The sequence below is a fragment of the Acipenser ruthenus genome, chromosome 5, assembly GCF_902713425.1.
Source record: "Acipenser ruthenus chromosome 5, fAciRut3.2 maternal haplotype, whole genome shotgun sequence".
In the NCBI taxonomy this organism is placed as follows: Eukaryota; Metazoa; Chordata; class Actinopteri; order Acipenseriformes; family Acipenseridae; genus Acipenser; species Acipenser ruthenus.
The window spans coordinates 42,586,304-42,606,110 of NC_081193.1; the positions used below are offsets into that span (position 1 = coordinate 42,586,304).

At 39.2% G+C, this 19,807-nt stretch overlaps 1 protein-coding gene across 4 annotated transcripts in view; it reads right to left on the reverse strand.

Annotated features, from left to right (window-relative positions):
* The window catches only part of LOC117403365 (rho guanine nucleotide exchange factor 10-like), a 101,485-nt gene extending 89,195 nt beyond the window's left edge, over positions 1–12,290 (reverse strand). For 3 of the 4 annotated variants that reach the window (XM_034005458.3, XM_059024243.1, XM_059024244.1), the window contains exons 1-2: positions 12,077–12,290; positions 8,723–8,780 (exon numbers count right to left, since the gene is read on the reverse strand). The gene's annotated coding sequence lies outside the window, so the exon portion shown is untranslated. The remainder of the gene's footprint in view (positions 1–8,722; positions 8,781–12,076) is intronic. The other variant, XM_059024240.1, reaches the window with a different exon arrangement.
* Between the last annotated feature and the right edge of the window lie 7,517 nt (positions 12,291–19,807).

A 19,807-nucleotide genomic window follows, 5' to 3' on the forward strand; every position in this document is an offset into this window, starting at 1 on the left:
AGCGTCCCTCTCTCCAAGGAGAAAACAATCGGCCCAGTACACTTTGGAATTTCTAGGCATCATCTTCGACACCATCAATTTCGATGCACGCCTCCCTCCCGCAAAACTGGACCGTATTTGATAACTCATTAATCAATTCCATATAGCAACTACCACCAGAAAACGTGAACTGATATCCTTGCTCAGGCATTTCAATTACACAATGCACATCATTCCTCAGGGTAGAACTTTCATTTCTTCTGTCTTCTCACTCTCTCTACAGTATCAAGCCTGGAAGCTAAGATAAAAATATCTGCCGAATCCAGAAAGGACATCAAAATGTGGGCATCACTAATTCAATACTGGACTGGTCTTTCAATCTTCTATGAAGATTACACCTCAGCCCCATATGACTTGTCCCTTTTTACAGATGCATCATCTCTAGGATTCGAGGGGTTCATGGGTACGGAGTGGCCCCGAGAGTCCAAACTTATCCCTGCACCTCAAGGCTACAACACTTCTGGAATAGTAGCAGCTGCCCTCCTCTGGGACCACCAGTGGAAATCACCAGTGGAAATCAATCCTATTTTTCAGTGACAATCTACCCACTGTGCACATTATCAATAAAGGTCTCCAGGTTCCGCCAATTTATCCCAGAAGCTACTTTAGTCCCATTGCAGACCCTGCAATTCAGCTCTCACTCCATCCACAAGATCATCGTACACCACAGGCTGGAACCGCTACTCAGTTTTCTGTGCTCAAAATCGGATTCTTCCTATCCCTTTCAATCAATGCTGGGTCCTTGCTTTCATAGTCCATGCAAGGGATTCTCTCCATCTGGCTCCAGGCACAATCAAATCATACATCTCCAGGATCCAATATCACTATCGATAGTGTTGTAAATCGAACCCTGACTTTGACATCGATTATCGGGCAAATTCTAACAACGATTAGTTTAAAAGCTTTTAAATAAAAAAAAAATAAAAAAAACTTCCCGCACAGTAACAGTTGGGACAACTACATTAACACTATGGCCTATTCACATGGAAATAATTCTCTCTATCTATTATGTTTTTTTTTAAATTTGCTGTTGAGGTTACAGTTTATGAATTATGTAGCCTAGCTTCTGGGGAATGCAGCAGTCCCTGGCCAGTATGCCGTGGCTGCAGAGATGGATTTCACTTTTTGTTGTCATATTTAAATCAAAACTTCACATGACTTTGCATAGCCACTTATATTGGCATTATCTTCAGTGAATACAACTATAGTGTAATTTTTCCCAAACAGTACATTACATGTAGCCTACCCTTTCCTGCAACAGAACTTTCCACAACGACACATTCTCCGGTAGATCATTTTATTTTGCGTCTCCATACTTGAATACGTAGAATATCTCTTTCAGACATGTATGTAGATTTATTATTAATTGACCTACTGCCCACATTGCAACCAAGATATGTATAATATCTCTTTCATACATGATGTATAGGCCTAATCAATTTACTTACCATGTCGCAACCAAAAATGCGTCACATACTGGCATGCACAAAGAAGCGTTTCATCCACATGGATTCGTTTACACATACATTACCCACAAAAAACGTGCATACTGTATGGGGGGAAAAAGGCCACTGTGACTGTCAGTACTAACTGACTCACACCCGCAAATAAAACTAAACATGCAGTGAACAGAAACAGAAGTGAAGAAATCATTTGGGGAGCAGTTCATATTATTTATTTATTTGCAATCCCAGATCCTTTTAACTCTTTGTGGTCCTATGTCGGACCAGGTCCGACATACAAATTTTTCCTTTTCTGTCCGACATCATCAAAAAGGTGTCAATCACAGGTACCTAGTCGTAATTTTACAGAACTATTCTCTTATGAACGACTTTCCTTTTTTGCTTTTACATTTTAAACCGTTTATAGGCAAAACCATAACACAACATAGAATAATAGCGTGTTTACACAGAGCAAAAAAAAGTACAGTGGCAAAATATCTAGTTTGCCTCCCGTGCTCTATGGGTTAGGTGCCCATGGTCTCAATCAAGTTACAGTTCAACAGGAGAAAAATATACTAAAAGGTCACAAGTCATCAAGTACATGCAAAAACATTAGTTTTCCTCCACCTCCCCCGCCCCAGATTTTTTTGGCATTTCTACACAAATCACAGGAATGGACCTTTTGAAGAAATTCCATCTACAGACAGCGCACTTTCACCCATGTGTTTGTAGCCTGGGACTCTCTATGTTGTGGCGACATCATTATCACATATTAAAGCAGTTAAATTACCTCACATACAGTATGTGAAAATCAATCAATCAATCAATCAATCAAGTAATATGTTAACTACCAATAGTCTGACTAAATGTGCTTCTCTCAGGATATTTTACCTTGAATAACTAGGATTTGAGACTGCTGCCTTAGGGGGCGCAGTTGTCTGTGATTCAAATAAAACAGAGCATTTAGATGTAACAGTCGATCGTTTCTCTTTGTAAAGTTGTTTAGTTTTCCCGTATGTTCTGTGTGCAATTATACTTGCAACTCCACTGCAAAATAAAACTTGATTGGAAAGGTGAAATGCCTCTATATACCGTATGTGTGTGTGAGAGAGCGAGAGAGAGAGATGTCGTCAAAAGTTTGCATACCCCAATGTGTGGAAATATTACATACGTTGGGGATTTAAACTGTTGACGACAACTTTGTTGTCAACACTTTGTGCTTAAGCTTTTGTTTATTTCTTTCTAAATAAAACCTGATTTCTACCCGAATATTTATTCTTTCCCGATTATATATAAAAAAAATCCACCCAATTTTTTCATTAAATAATTCTACCCGATTTTTAAAAAAGTATTCACCTGAATTTGGAAAAAAAATGTACCCGACAACCTAGTTACAACCGACCTCAGGGCAACATCTACTATATCTGGTTTCCTCACATACTGTAATTACTTTAAAATAGCTTTTCCACATAACTGACTCAATGCATCACTGTGGCAAAGTGGTTAGTTGGGTACAGGTGTAGGAGTGATGCGGTGCGCAATGAAGAAACAGACAGTGATAATCCAATCAGAAAATAGATTTAATTTGTAATCCAGGTCTGGTGACCAAAACAATAATTACAGGCAATACACAGCAATGTGTATTGCACTGTTCAAAACAAAGGGTTACAAACAGTCCCGTTACAAACACAATACACTAACACGGTCACCAGTCCTGGGTGCGTGCTGTAGTGCGTGTGGTGCGATTACAGTTATTTATTGTGACACAGGTGGAGTGCTTCCGGGTTCGTGCTGGCCTCTGGCGACAGCTCTGGACGGGTTAGCCGTCTACTAATAAAAAACAATTAGAGACAAAAACAAACAAACACTCACGATATGATTTCACAATTCACAGGTCCTTCCAGTTTCTTTCTTTAACCAAAACGAAGGAACAGACTGCGTCTCTCCGTCCCCTTTTATGCCGTCACACATGACCCCAAGAACTGTTGGGTCAACCCGTCTAAGGTACACTGTTCTCGCTACTTGGCGCCCTCACAGGTCGGGAGGGAGATTTACCACCAAGAATCACTGCATTTCTGTCACAATCACCCATTACAAATACCCCGCTTAAACACATGCTTTAGTCAAACAGTGCTGGAGCTACAGATACATCATCTGTGAGATTCATAAATCTGTTTTGATCTCGTTGGTACCAGAAAGTGAGCAACTTTTTATCTAGAGCAGTGGTTCTCAACCTATTTATCATTGTGGGCCACACCCACACAATATACTCACTACCTGTATATCTATAAAAAAATATGTTTTGTATCTGTTATCTGACAGCAATGCCATACAAATCAATATAATACCTTTCATTTCTACACTGGCAAATGTCTACCAAGGGCATTTTAAATGAGCAAAATAAGTAAAAATATATTAACTGTTAAAATTAATTTGGTTTTACACTTACATTAGTGGTAGATCTGGCAACTTCCTTTGTTCGAAGCAGTAATTGCTTCACAGTCTGGTTGAAGATGGGTGACAGCACACCACAGCTGGGCATGAAGGTTTGCATCAGTAAAGCGAGCGCGATAGCGGGACTTAATCCGGCACATGGCTGAGAACGTACTTTCACAAATGTAAGTCGATTCCAAACACTGTATTTTGGCTCTCAAAAGATGCATATTTTGTCCAGCAACACATTTCCATAATACCTGAACAGAACTTGCATGCTGTGCTGCATAAATTGCTCCCTGTCCCTGCAAATCTGACAGCTCCTCTTCCAGTTCATGCCTGGGAACATAAAATGTTGTGGCAAGGCACAGGTCGCGCTAGCTTTTCTGTTCATGCGTTCCTGAAACACACATGCCCAAAATTTTGCGTCCCAGCCATCAAATATACATTTTAACACAAAGGCTAAGAAACTCCAGGGATGTGCATTTTGGTACATTTTTATGAACGTTTAAACTCTCTGGCATGTAGTGTGTCTGTCTGTGTATAGATATACATATAAACACAGACACACTTTTTTCTTATATATACTAACAGTAGACCGTTTGCATGACAACGAGATGGGATTCTAAGCACTATTTGTTGCCTTCATCTGCGTGTGTTTTAATATTTTTCTGCCTTCCAATAACAGCATCGCCATGTCTTTTAAGCGAAGATTCCTGAAAAACTGTACATCCATGCGTATATGTTTTGTTTTGTTTTTTGCCCAGCAGCTCTTTCATGCGGCCTCTGGTAAGGTCTTTAAGTTTTAAAATGGGAAAGGAGTAAGGATCCCGTAGATAAGCACCAGCAGACTCTACTTTCACAAAATTATTATTATTATTTGTTTATTTAGCAGACGCCTTTATCCAAGGCGACTTACAGAGACTAGTGTGTGTGAACTATGCATCAGCTGCAGAGTCACTTACAACTACGTCTCACCCAAAAGACGGAGCACAAGGAGGTTAAGTGACTTGCTCAGGGTGACACAGTGAGTCAGTGGCTGAGGTGGGATTTGAACCAGGGACCTGCTGGTTACAAGCCCGTTTCCTTAACCACTGGACCACACAGCCTCCTATCTGCAAGAATAGGGAAAGCTGTTATTAAGTTGTTAAACTGAATCGGATGTCAGCAAGTGTGTCAGTGAAGACGTAAATGAAGAATATTTACCATCAACATCAAGCGACAGGCGTCCAGCAAAGAGGCGGAGCCAAGCTCTGTGCGTTGCTCCATGCTTCAAGGAGTGTCATACGCTGAAGCATTAGACACTCTCACTCCCTCTGCCCCCACAATCTGTTTACCCAGATATGATTTGTTTGTGTCTCTCTCTCGCTCTCTCCCTCTAGTTCAGCCTTTTTTTTTTTTTTGTTAGGACGTGTTGTTGTGGTTGTTCCAACCCGTAGTTTATTGTCTACCTGTTATTTTTTTGTCAAAACCTTTCCCGATGACAAAATAAAACTTTATATGTATTTGTTTTATTTATTTACGGTAAAAATGATTTGTATGTATTTCGTCAGTGTTCACCACATACATACAAACATGTTTGTACGCTTGTTTGTACGCTGTCCTCGTAATAATCAAGCGCATGCAGTAGACAGAGAAAAAAAAACCAAAAAAAACCAAACAACAACAACTCACTCCCGTAGGACCGGCAGGGCATTTTATAACTCACTACTCAAAGGGTTAATGAAATAACAGCACTGAACTGTACATCCCTGAGACATAAGGCAGAGTTTCTAAACTGTTTGACCCCAAGGCTCAAGTAAACTTGTTCTTGACTTACAAACAGTGATTTACTGCCTACAGTACCATACTGTGCATCTAAATTTAGTTCTAATTTAATTTCCATGTTTATCAGTCATTTTACCATCTTCAAAGAAACTGTTAAACTACTGTGCACATGTTCTTTACCTTGGATTCTCGTCATATAATTAAATACATTAACCGAGTATAGAAAACCATCCAGAGACAAGGTAAAGGTTTCCATGTTTGAGACCATTCACCTGGATCTAGAAAGTAGCTTTTTTCTTTACTATATTTTGTATCTATTACTTAATCTGTAGCTGTATTTCAGAAGATGTCTTATACTGTAGATTACAACCATAAATCCTTTTTATTGTCACTTTCTAATTGCATTTTTTCTTCCAAAGGATGATATTAAGTTGTTAAACTGAGAAATATGAATAGATATTAGCCAGAGTGTTGCTGCAATATATACTGAAAGGAAACTGACTTTAATCATCCAAGAATGGAAAGGAACATCAGATAAATTCAATTTTCCAGTTCATGCCCCAGAATTGAAAACCACATGCCGTTTTAAGCATTTGATGTTACAGTCTACACAAGAATCCTAAAATTTTCTAAAGGTTTAAACTGCCCTGTAAATGCTTCCAAAACTGAAAATGTCACTGCACGGTCATTTGTGAGAAAACATTTAATAAAATCACTTTACTGAACATCTACTTTTAAATAGTTGCCCTGCATTTGACTTTGGAGTCCCAAATTGAAGTTTAAAACTAATTGGAAAGTAATTTGTTCAGTTTTCACTCTCAACTATGGTCCTGATTTTCAAATGTTGGTAACTTCAATTGAGAAAATCTCTGGAACATAAACAATGTAACTTTACTCAACTACAAAAGCTAAATATTTGTCCACTTTTGAAATGGACTCAAATCAGATTATATACACATGACTTTGTGGAAATCAATCACTTTAATGTAATCTAACAATCTAACAATACTTGACAAATCTGTGCTTAACCACTCAATTGGTGCTGATCACTATATGACACTGCAATATGCTGGATTGCATGATAATTTCAAATGAACAATAATAAAAGCATTAAAAGTAGCAATACAAAATAAATGATTCAACAGAAAGCTTCTGGACTAAATATCTACTTAATATTCATTACCACAATGCTTTTATAACAGTTTTTGAAACCCTCATAACATTTCTCGGTGACCCAACAAATCTGCTAGATAGATTAATGTGTGCAAATATCTCACAGGCAACCAACTTTCAAACGCAGTGATGTAAACCGAACTGGACAAGCATACTGCCAGACAATGCAAGTGAAGATCAAATTCTTCATCCTGCTGAACATATTTTTTCACTTGCTACTTGCAGCACACTAATACAGCTACTGCATTAATGGGTGACCTTAGTAAACTAATAAAAATAAAAAAGTTAAAATCCCTCCACGGAAAGTAAATATTTTAATGGTCTCTTCCAAAAAGAGACCATTAAAATGTTTTACTTTTAATAATTAAAATAAACTCCCAGATCACTGAATTTGGGAATTACCTTTAAAATTACAAAAAAATTAGTAAAAAGAGTTTTGCTGGATCGACGACTGTACTCTTTTGATCCATCCAGATGTCATCATCAAAACAAAGAAATGTTATTAATACGGTCTTGTTTGGAGGGTTCAGGTTTGTGCTTGTTAGAGGCTAATGCAGTTAATGTCTGTCCTGTGTTTTCAAATGTCTTAGATGTTTGGTATGGTTGCTGAACCAAAACAGGGTACTCCCTTGACAGACTGGAGCCTGTTAATCTGCAGACTTTGAAGGCTGTTCACTTATCCAAAGAAACCTGGATAAAGAGCTTTGTTAATTTCACTCCAAGAAGCCTTTAAGCACTGGAGGACAGACCACTTATATGAGTGATAGGAGCCACTACAAATGCACAGGGATGGAAATAAGACATATTGTATAGAAGTTTCATCCTTCAGGCTTTAATATGTGCTTGGTTAGCCCCAGTGTATAAAACAAGCTCAGGTGTATTTTATTAAACTTAGGAATGGATTAAACTGCTATGCAATGGACAGCTTATTTCCTTCCTTGGAGCATCTGTTCAAATAGTATTTTCTTCATTTTAAAAATAAAGGCTATGCACAAAAACATGCACATATATAACACTACAGTTGAAAATGTGCTGTTAATGTCTGGGAACAGAAAACCAGACACTTCTTTTCTGAAGCTGGTTAGGCATGTGGGTGTTGTAGGCAGACAACATCCGAGTTAGGCATTATTTTACAAGTAAACTTTCTTACTAAGGCTCTTTCAACTCAAGTTGATCAAATTCTGCGGAGGTGTTTCATGATGTCTTGACAACATTTCATGGAGACAAAGGAGTTGTGTGTGTGCAAAAGAGACGCATTTGTGGTGGTAAAAAATGTACATTTTGATTAACTTTGACCTATTTTCTCTCTGTGGGGGATAACGTAGGCAAATAATGTTAATATAATTTAAAACTTGTTTTAAGGGATTTCCAATAAAAAAAGTAATGAATTCACATAAGTCAATGAAGTGTCCAAGCAACCTCCCCTTGACCTCTTGAGCTGGAATGTCCCTAAAGGGATTATGTAAATTTAGGATGTGAACTTAGAATGTTAATATAGTGGAGAAATATTTATATCATGGTTATCCAATTATAGTTAAAAACGAATAGTCCATTATGGCTACCAAACATGAATCCAACTCAGTGATAGAGTATAGTGAATCTGCTGATGGTGGGTGGTACAATGCAACACTTGTTCCATTTTGGTCACATTTCAGACCAAGCCCAGGCAACTATACTGTAATAAAATCCATTTGACACCAAACTGAATTACTGTCATACTCAATTGTAACAAGTTGTAATGGTCTTTTTTTGTGCAGTGATACGCTGATACAGTAAACTACAATGGTACAATAGCAGGTCGGGGAGATTTTCCAGGTGTAATCTAAGCCCCTTTCACACCAACACGCTCTACCCGGGTCAGAACCTACCTGTGTCATGTGGGTCGGCTGCACGGTTTCACACTGCTTTTGTTAAGGCAAGGTCGACCTGGGTGACAGAAACAAATAAACAATATGTGTATCAATGCCCCAGAAGCAGCATTGACGCTTCGATCCGAGCTTCTCTGGATTGAACCGTTGGCCCAAATGTTGATTAGAGCAAATGTTTCTTCATCCCTGCTGCAATCCGGCTCATGGTGTGTCTCAAATCAACAAAAATATGGCTAAACAGACATGTTCCTTGCGGCAGTGAAACCTTTACGCAGGTGTGGCTGTTTGTTATTTCATCGGCTTACGAACAGCCGTCATGCATTTTGTCTCGCTTGACATCCTGAGGTGGGTCGCTGCAACCTGGCTCTACCCTGGTACGACCCAGGTACGTGGTTTCACACTACGCAGGATTGTAACCCGGGTAGCCAGAGCCCGGGTAGGAGTGCCAGTGTGAAAGGGGCTCTACACTGGTCTACTGAAAAGCATTTACAAATACATTACGATATTTTAAAGCACTGCCTATCAAAGTATAATGCAGCGTTAATGTCAGCAAGAAGTGCTTACTTCTCCAGTCTTATTGCAGAAAATAAGAACAATGCTAGAGTCCTTTTCTCAACAATTGATAGATTAGTAAACCCATCTCCTTCACCTGAATATTGCATTGTGGCCTCACCTATCAAGTGTGAAGAATTCCGTAATTAATCTGATGGAAAAATATAGTATTAAGGATCAAATTCCACAAAATGATTTTGAGCTCTGTGTGCCACCAAAAACAATCAAAACAGAATTACATTATATTTTTCTCTGATTAACTTAAAAGACTTAAATAAAATAGTTATGCACTTCTACGTGTCTTTTGGATCCTATACCAACCAGTCTCTTGAAGGAGGTGTTTAGTAAGCTGTCCAATGGTGACCTTGATATAGTTAATAGCTCTTTGTCGTCAGGAAGGTTTCCTTCTTTAAAAACAGCCTTAGTGAAACCTTTACTTAAGAAATCTAATCTGGATAGTTCAGTTCTAAGTAATTTTAGACCTATTTCAAACCTTCCTTTTTTAGCAAAGGTACTGAAAAAGTCATTTTTAAACAAATGAATAGTTTCCTTGGAAATAATAACATCTTCGAGAAATTTCAATCAGGATTTCGCGCTAACCATAGCACTTGTCAAAGTGGTAAATGATCTACGCATAAGTACAGATTCTAAGTGTTTATCTGTACTGATCCTTTTAGATTTGAGTGCTGCTTTTGATACTGTGGATCACAAGATTTTAATTAATTGTCTTAGAGAATGGGTGGGCCTTTCTGGTAGTGTCCTAAACTGGTTCATATCCTATTTAATGAATAGACAGTATTTTGTTGCCTTAGGAGAATCTACATCTGGACTAGCTAATATTACATGTGGTGTTCCACAGGGCTCCATTCTTGGTCCCATGTTATTTTCTTTATACATGCTGCCTCTCGGGGAGGTTATTCGTAAACATGGGGTGAATTTCCGCAGCTATGCAGATGACACACAGATTTATATATCTGTTAAACCAGGTGACAACAGCTATCAATGTTCTTTTCAAATGTCTAGCCGATATTAGAAGCTGGATGTCTCAGAATTTCTTACAGTTAAATTCTGATGACAGAAGTCTTACTTTTAGGCTCTAATCAACAGATGGACTCGACAAATATTAATCTAGGTATGCTAAAATCAAATGTAAAATCTGAAGTGAAAAACCTGGGGGTTATTTTTGATTCTGCACTTTCCTTTGAAACACATATAAAATACATTACTAGAGTGTCTTTCTATCATTTAAGAAAGTTAGATCATTCTTGTCCTTGGATGATGCAAAGAAATTAGTACATGCTTTTATTTTTTCTAGGTTAGTTTACTGTAACGCTTTATTGTTTGGACTTACAAGTCATGCTATATCACCTCTACAGCTAGTGCAAAATGCTGCTGCTAGAATGCTAACTAGAACAAAAAAAGTGCTCACATTACACCTGTGCTGGCATCATTGCATTGGCTTCCTGTGCATTACAGAATTCTATTACTAGTTTTTAAAAGCACTGAATGGACTATCTCCACAATGTCTAAATGGTATGCTAATTTCTTATCAGCCTGAAGGCACTCTGAGATCTGCAAATGCTGGACTTTTATGTATTCCGAGGGTGAATGGTAAAAGGATGGGAGAGGCTGCTTTCTGTTTTAATGACCCCACACTCTGGAACTCCTTACCACCTTTGATCAGAGTTTCACCTTCAATTGCAATCTTCAAATCACGATTAAAAACATACCTTTTTAATATAGCTTTTCCATAACATTTTTATGTTTTATTCTGAGTTTTACTGTTACTTCTGTTTTTAATAACTGTACTTTTCTTACTGTTTATTATTATATTTTTGTATTATTTATTATTATATTATTTATTATTATTATTATTATTATTTATTATTATTATTATTATTTATTATTATTTTTTATTGTTTATTATTATATTTTTTTCTTCTGTATGTAAAGCACTTTGAATTGTATTGTAAATTAATTGCGCTATATAAATAAAGGTTGTTTATTATTATTATTATTATTATTATTATTATTATTATCATCATCATCATCATCTTAAAGGGGCTATACTCATCAATCTTTAATGCACGTTACAAACAAATCAATAAACGTTGATTTTAATATCTATTTGTACAGCCATGTGCATAAATTAAAACGTGCATCAATATGATATATGCATCACTTAATGAACAAGATGCAAGTTTTAAAACAATAAATAGCAACAACCCACCACCTCCTTTACGAAACAAGTGCCGTCAAATTAATTTGAAAACTTTAGGGTGACCAATTGCATTGGTTTCTACATCACAGCAATAATATTCCCTCGCTCTATCGTTCAGGTATGCAGTTTGGTAACACTGTACGAAACAGAATTTTAAACATATGTATTACAACTCAACATTTCGAATTGCTTCCTCTGATTTAAAGTTAAGTGATCATGTTAAAATAGTGTTTAGTTCTTTAAAGACAAATAGTCCAGACAATCCAAAGCAATTACAGACTAAAGCAAAAGTGATTGTGAAGGTATAATTTAAAACACAAATTATCTGTCCACATGCACATACTGTAACACTGGAGGTATTTATTTATTTTAAACTAAGATTGGAGGAACACATTTTACTTTGCATCAATGCTAAAACCAAATTATACGTACTCCAAACTATAGCCTACGTCTGCTACCCTTCCACATGCGTATCTCACTCATTGACAAGACTTTCCGAATGACCGTTTCGCTTATCTTTTTTGCACACAGACACCACACAATACAATTACCATGGAATATATACATCTCGGTATGCTTACCGAATTCTAAACCGCATGAAAGCTGCATTGAAGCATTGTTAACTGTTTCCGTCCTCTGTTCCAAAGTTGATCACTACAATCCATTCAATCGTACTACTGCCACTAGCTCAATTGTTTGTCTGCATTTTTCGTATTCCAGTTATTAAATCTATTTTTTTAACATAGCCTGTCTCGTGGATAGGCACCACCCCACCGCTCCCTATTGGTGCTGCTCTGTAACTTTGAATAAGTGATTGGTCAAATACACCTCAATCACACTATTGTGGTCCTCAGCCGGTTGCATTCCAATGATACACGTGACCCGCGAGGTGGCTTGTCTTTGCACAGCTGTGTGCAAGGAGTGAAACATCAACTACTAGAATTTGAATTCTCAGTCTCATCCTGTTTTCCAACCATTGCAACTAACAGCAACAGCTGTCAAAAGAAAAACGTAAAATAACTTTTAACGAACTAAAAAACAAATGATGCTGGTTAACAACCGTTTAATTTTAACAGTCTCAAAACGGTCTACAGTGTAGACTTTTCCCATTTATGTTAACTATCATATTGTGAGAGGAAATACTTACGAGTTCTGAAGCAAAACCCAAAAAGTGTTTATCAAGTTAAAATGTGACACATAAATAATCTCTGTGGGCATGGTGTGAACACAGTGTTGATGTTAACCTGTTTTGACCTTAAAATCACTTGCGTGGAGCTGGAACAGTGCTTTATACAACAAACTAATTTCAGTCATGTCAAACACGTTGCTATTGGAAACACCATTCTCCTTTTTATCCATTTACCCATTAAGGACTGGTATCATCATCCAAATTAAACCAGGCAGTGCAAAGGTAGCCAGTAGAAGCAAATAAAGATACAACTTTTAATAAATATGCATTCCAAATGGCAGGAGCAGCATAGCCTTTTCACAAACTGTGATGATTATGTTTTTGTAAACCTCATGATATATTTTAGGCCTGGGTATTTAGTCATAAAAAATACCAGTGCTGCTATCTATCCTCTGATGATTTAAGCGAAATATTCCATGGTTCAGCTCACTGATGGAGCTTTATATAATATAATAAAAGTGTGACAGAAGGAAGACATTTGGGAAGGTGAGAGCTCATTTTAGCTTTTCAAGGTTATGTGGTGAGAGCGCAAAAAGTTTGCATTTGACCAATGAATGCTTTCTTGATATTCATCTTAACTGCACAAGCGGAGTCTTTTACTCAGTATCTTGCACTCTTCAGCCCATAACCACAGTACAGAAGCGCCATCGTGTTCACTTGCAGCAGGAGTTACAGATCTGGTATATTTCCTTTGCATTCATTACCTCATTTTCACTACACAGGTCAGATGTATAGACCACTCTTACCCTGTGCCACATAATTTGGGATTCATTTTAAATGAATATTCAAAAACTATTAAAGTTACTAAGATTTCATATTACAACCTGCATAATGAAACATGAATAAGGCCCTGGTCTTGTTGTCTTGGATGTTGAAGATAATGCTCTTGCTTAAAACACATCCAGACTTGACTACTGCAATGCCCTGCTTTGTGGTATCCGGTTGATACATTTTATATGCTGCTGGCAATAGAAAGTGCTTCTGCGTGGGTTCTGACAAACAGTCTAATCAACATTGGCATATTTCATGTGAAGATTCCTATTAGTCTTGAATTCAACTGACTCAGTCACTCCCTCAGTCTATGAGACTCGGCTGTGCTTTGTTATGGTTGCTACATAAGCAAAGCATAAATACAAAAAAGCTGAATACCAGAGTACGGGGGCACGAGATCTGAAACATGGCACGAAACAGTTGATTACATAGGGACCCTCATTTCCTCATCTCAAAGTAAGGGAAGGAACATAGGGTGTAACTAACTCTCACATTGGCACAACTTCAGAAATACAATAATTCAATGTTTTCTTTAAAAAGTGCCACAGAAAATATGTATTTTATTTTATAATAAAAGGCCAGTTTGAATATTTTATATTTGATCAGTATTAAAAAAGGTGTACAGCTGCATATGTGTTACAAAATAACACATATGCAAAGAACAGCTTATGTTCTTTGATTAATCCTTCATATATATATATATATATATATATATATATATATATATATATATATATATATATATATATATATACAGTATATATTTAAACATTTGTTAGTGAACTGCTTTTGCTGCCTTGCTCACTTCAAACATATTGCATATTGCATATTACAAAACAGAATTATCACCTAAATATTATTATTATTATTTGTTTATTTAGCTGACACCTTTATCCAAGGCGACTTACAAAGACTAGGGTGTGTGAACTATGCATCAGCTGCAGAGTCACTTACAACTACATCTCACCCGAAAGACGGTCAAGGAGGTTAAGTGACTTGCTCAGGGTCACACAATGACTTCCGACAGTCCGAAACTCGCTGGCTCCATCTGTTTTAACACAACTTGTTTTTTCCATCAAAAAATGAAACCCTTTCTGATGTTTTCCGACAGGTGGAGTGGGAGCAATTTACATAAAGATGGTGGAATAACTATTCAGTATTTACATGAGAAACCTATATGTCAATGATGACGTTTTTACATCATTTCAGGATTTCAATCAATGGACAGGTGGCATTGAAAGGTAAGGCGGAGAAAAACAAAACAGGCGTGTGTTTCAGGAGATATGGACAACAAGAGAAGATACATTTAATAGAATATAATAATAAAGCAAGTGCAGAGAGAAAAAAAAAAGTAAAGTTAGAGAGGTCATTTTAATGTAGCATAATTTTGTATATGTATGGTCTGTATTCATTAAATTATAGTTTCATGTACCTGGTTATGACGGATATTTTATGCCATAATGAAAAATAAATAAATAAATAAATAAATATAGAAATACATAAATAATTTTAGACATTTGTTTACTTATTCATTTATTTATCTTTCATTTTAGTATATAATATGCTCCATACCCAGTTGCACTTTATGATAAATTAATAACATGTGAGTGTATTATAGGATACAAACAACCGGTGGCAAAGAATGACAGGACTGGCAGTACATGACCCCTCAGAGTGCTTGACTAAATCCTAAGTTCATCACATAAATAGCACAGCACCATCACCATTAGTATAGTAAGAGAGTTACTCCACCCACAGAAGACCTTTTTATTTTAACACAGGGCCTGTTTGAAAGTTTCCCAACTCGATACAGGACTCTTTGAAACAGGTGGAACCACTTTAGACAGTCAATCAGACCACTTCAACCCTTCAGATTTTTGCACAGGGGATATGTTAATTAGATACCCGCTTAATTTGCATAACATTCTTTATAGTGTTGGAATTGGGGTTTTGCGACTGTTCATCCTTCCTGGCCATATTTTGGAAAATTAACACCAGAACCGCTGGAGTTGTAGGCATACCTAGAACCGCCACGAGCCGTCATTTTGACGGCAGTAATAAAAACAATATCATTATTATAAAGAAAGGGCAAACAATCCGATTTAATTTGTAGTTTTATCTAGCTGCATCACATAAAGCATCTGCACAACCAAAATAATGTAAATAAGTGGGCATTTGAACATTTGTTAATATACAGACATTACATAAAACACAAATGCAAAATACGATGAAAAAATGTAATAAACAAACATTTGAACAGAAATGAGTGTTTATATAGGTATATTATGTATACACAATACTATACAACCAAAACTCTGTAAATAAGTAAGACAAAATTGAAAATAAATGGGTTTATATATTAAAATGTACATATACCAGTCGAGTGTGTAAAAATAAAAATAATAAAAAAAAACTTTTGAACAGCAATGCATCTATATACAAGTATGATTATATAAAACTGTACAACAAAATAAGTAACACTAAATTGAAAATAAATGTGTTTATATGGCCTATAGACATAAAAAGCATGTGAAAGCACACTATGCAAACGAACTATGGATAAAAAAATAAATGGACAACTGCGTTCATACAGACATAATTGAAAAACAGTAACAGAAATAAGTAAAGGAAATGGGGTTTACAATCTCCCCAATCTCACACCTACATGCAGTGCACTTTTTTTCTCTGAGAATTCTTTACAAGAATAAAAGCGTTGATGGCTGCAATGTTTTGTAAAACACATGAACTTATGTACCATCCACCTGCGAGACAAAGTATGCAGTTGATATTTTAGACCAGGTGGCATGGAAATAGCCCATGCCACCTGGTCTAAATGTCAACTCCATACTTCGTTGTATTCACAGTTTCATTCATGTAACGGCTGTCCTGACTGATGAATAATAATAATAATAATAATAATAATAATAATAATAATAATAATAATAATAATAATAATAAAAGAAAATAGATGATTATACTGTATAAGCAAATGCTATTGTTTTCTATAATTTGACGGCATCTGGCGGTTCTAGGTAGAAGTAGAACTTTTTTTTATTTTTTACACTGTCAGGGTATTTAATACTGGTACATATATTTCGGAAAAGTCAAAAACGGACAACTCCGTATCTTTCACACATGCAGAGTAATTTAAATTTGAAAAGTGAAAACCATCAAATTGATGGCCTTGGCGTTTCTAGTGTTAAAACACCGCCAGAAAATGTTCTTACCTCTAATTAGCTTTAGCAACATTATCCCTGGTAGTCTGCGGCAGGAACTATAACTTGATGCCCACTTAAATTACTAATATGAAAAAAGAATTGCAAGTACAGAACACAATGTAGTGATCTGGGGAAGGCGAAATCAGGGATGTGTAACTGGGTTGTGTAAATGGAGCGGTTCTGTGTGCGTGCAGGGGTTGCATGGTGCATGTGTGTAGGGGAATTGGGTTGCAAGAATGGCACGAAAGACGTTGGGAGGGTGGGGGTCTGGCATCAGGGGCGGGGGAGTGAGGAATTATAAGGGGATGCGTTGAAATGACTGGGAGATTGGGGGACAAGAGTGGAGAGGGTGCATGGATGGAGAGATAGAGAGGGAGAGCGGGAAAGCTAAAGTGGGTAGTGAAATAAAAGAAACAGAAACTATCATTTTATTTTCGTTTTTGACTCCCAGTTCATTTCCCTTAATTTATATTCTTATTTTCATGGTCACTGTTGTAAATAAATAAAACGGATTGAGCCTTTCCTTTGAATTCAGCCTCCATCTTATTTCTATCCCAAGAACCCGAAATGCTACACTGGTGTCGGATAGAGATGAGACTGTTTGAAAAGTTAGCCCCGGTCTGGGGAGAAGACCTGGTCACGGGAGACAAGAGTGAGGTACGGGCCGAGATAAACCGCCTTGTGGCGTCACAGTGACGGGACCCTGTCTTCGAGTTGAGGCGAATGCAACCTCCATAGCCAGAGAGCAACGGAGGCCGCTGAGGCTGAGGAGCCGCCAGACGGGTGATTTGGAGCGCTTGGTCCGGCGTCAGTGCAAGGAGGCCCATCGCCAGATTGAGAGATCTTGCAGGCGCTGACTGCGTCCAAGTCCGCCCAAAGTGAGTCTGAGGTGGGGGAGGCCCCCTATGCGAGACTGGGGATGGCGTTAAAGGAAGCGCGGTCTGCAATAACTGTACAAGGCGCAGCGGTGACGTCATTTCCACACATCAAAGCAAATTGGTTTGATGGGCGAGGCAGCTGGGAGGCCTTCCAGAGAGTGATCGCACTAGTGAACCAGTGGTCGGAGAATAAGAAGGGGGGTCAATTGATAACTGCACTAAATGGGGAGGCGCAGAGCTGCATCGTGGCCCTACCGACAGGGGAAGAGGACCAACTACACCGCACTGGCAGCTGCGGTGGAACAGCAATTTGGACAGGCCGCATCCAGCTTCACACACATGACACGGCGGAAGGAGCGATGGAGGTGACCAGACTGTTATTAGAGGCACTGGGCAATGATGATATAACCATGTTAATACAGAAGGCATACCCAGAACTGTCCAACAAAGCTAGGGAGGGATGCATTTATTGGGGCAATAACACCAGCTACAGCGGGACATCCTTTTATGGGAGCCGAAAATGCTAGGGAAGGCCGTACAGAAGGTGCGCCGCCTAGAACAGATCCTCATGCTGGCCATGAACGCCTTCTCCTATTCAGACAGGCCGCAATAGTCCAGATGGACACCAAGTTGCGCAGGCCACCCCTGAAGTGCCAGCAGAAGCAGACAATGTGGCTGTTTGTCAGGGCTGGCCATCAGGCCAACAGACCACCCTGTGTTCTGGATCTGCGGGGTACAGGGCCACTTGGAGGCCCGCTGCCCCCAATCACCCCAGGCCCTGGTATCTCACGCTCCGCCAGCAGCGAAAGACCATGGGTCGGCCTAGGGGAGTGGGGACCGGCCCGCGATATACAGCTTATTCCTGCAACTAACAAAGGCACCGTGATAGTGGGGTTGGTCAGCCAGGGTAGCCACTTTCGAGTGCCTTATGAAGTGCGTCCTCAGTGGCCTGAAGCTGCCCCCCAGGGAAGTGTCACCTGGTGTGCCAGGAGACCCAATTCCTTCGTCACGTGGTGGGAGCCAATGGAGCTGCCACTGATCCAGCCAAGGTGGAGGCGGTATGGGGTGGCCAATACTGATGTCAGTCTGCCAAGTAAGGGGCTTCCCTGTGGCTGGCCTCCTACTATCGGCGGTAAGTCTGGGGGTTCGCTGACATCGCCCGCCCACTGCACTCCATCATCAAGAGAAGGGGAAGCGGTTCAACTGGACTGAGGAATGTGACAGCGCATTCCACCAACTGATATATGCTGGGCAAGGCCCCTGTCCCGGCACTACCCTTCCTGCTTGACACCGACACTAGTGATGTCGGACTAGGGGGCGTGCTGTCCCATGTGGGCCCCAAAGGGGAACAAGTAGCGGCCTACTACAGCAAGGTCCTCAGCAAGACTGAGTGGAACTACTGCGTGACCCGGAGGGAGACATTTGCGGTGGTGTAGTCAATCCGTCACTTCCAACCCTGCTTATATGGCATGCCATTCACTGCCTGGACTGACCACACTTCACTACAGTGGCTTTTCTGCTTTAAGGAACCAGAGGGGCAAGTGGGACACTGGATCAAGGTACTCCAGGGCTTCGACGTCTGGTTCCAGTACGGGCCGGCATGCAACGTTGCTCATTTTTGGGACTATGAGCGCTTGGACCTGAAGGAGGCGGGCCACAACACCGGGAAACGAGTGAGCATGGCTTCCGCCAGTGATGGGGTGTTGACGGAGGACATGGCCCAGCTGAAGGACGACTCAGAGCTTGGGTTGCTGATCCGCCAGCTGGAAGAGAGCTGCCAGCCTGCTTGGGGGAGATATCGACGCTCTCGAAAGGGGTCAAGGCGCTTTGCAGACAGTGGGACGCTTTGGAGTTGAGAGGGGGAGTGCTCCACCGAGCCTGGGTCCACCCAGCCACTCTATGGTTGATCGTCCCTGAGGTACTCCAGGAAAGAGTGCTGCGGGGCTGTTCATGGACCAGTTTTACCTGCCTGCACAGCCTGTAAAGGGCCACCGGGACAGTCATGAGTGCCCCTTACAGAGTTACCGGGGGAGGGGGGGGGGGCACTCATTTTTGTATTTTATGGTTCCTAAAGTGCGTACGGAAGTTGCTAAAAGACCATTTCCTTATTTTGCTCCATGGTCTTGTAATGTCTAAACTTAAGTTGCAGTCCCAAATAACTTTAGTATAATTCAAGAGTAAGCTGCATGATTATCTTGAGAGCTGTGTTTGTTTTAAGTACTTGATTACACTTGTCACTAATGTATTGTCACTGAC